The following is a 237-nucleotide window of genomic DNA, read 5'->3' as shown; positions in this document are numbered from 1 at the left end:
CGCCTGAATAGAAGTCTGTGTAAACTCTTCAACTCGAAACGCTTTGAACCTTTTGTCCTCAAGTTGAATTGTTTTTGATTAAGACGCCAGTCATGTTTCAGTCATGTTACTTCGAGTCACAGTTCTTCATCTCACTCATGTCACTTCCATTGAGATATCAGAACTGTTAATATTAAAGGGGATTTCGATTCATCAGATATTATGAATAATTAAGTGTGGGGGGGGAGAACTTGACGA

General features: G+C 38.4%; 1 protein-coding gene across 1 annotated transcript in view; it reads left to right on the top strand.

The window, feature by feature from the left end:
• LOC119586778 overlaps positions 1-237 on the top strand; it is a 57084-nt gene that overhangs the window by 48413 nt on the left and 8434 nt on the right. The window lies entirely within an intron of this gene.

This window comes from Penaeus monodon, chromosome 22 (assembly GCF_015228065.2).
Source record: "Penaeus monodon isolate SGIC_2016 chromosome 22, NSTDA_Pmon_1, whole genome shotgun sequence".
NCBI classification, from domain to species: domain Eukaryota; kingdom Metazoa; phylum Arthropoda; class Malacostraca; order Decapoda; family Penaeidae; genus Penaeus; species Penaeus monodon.
The sequence above is the reverse complement of the archived record's forward strand: the minus strand, read 5'-3'. Positions and strand labels throughout refer to the sequence as shown.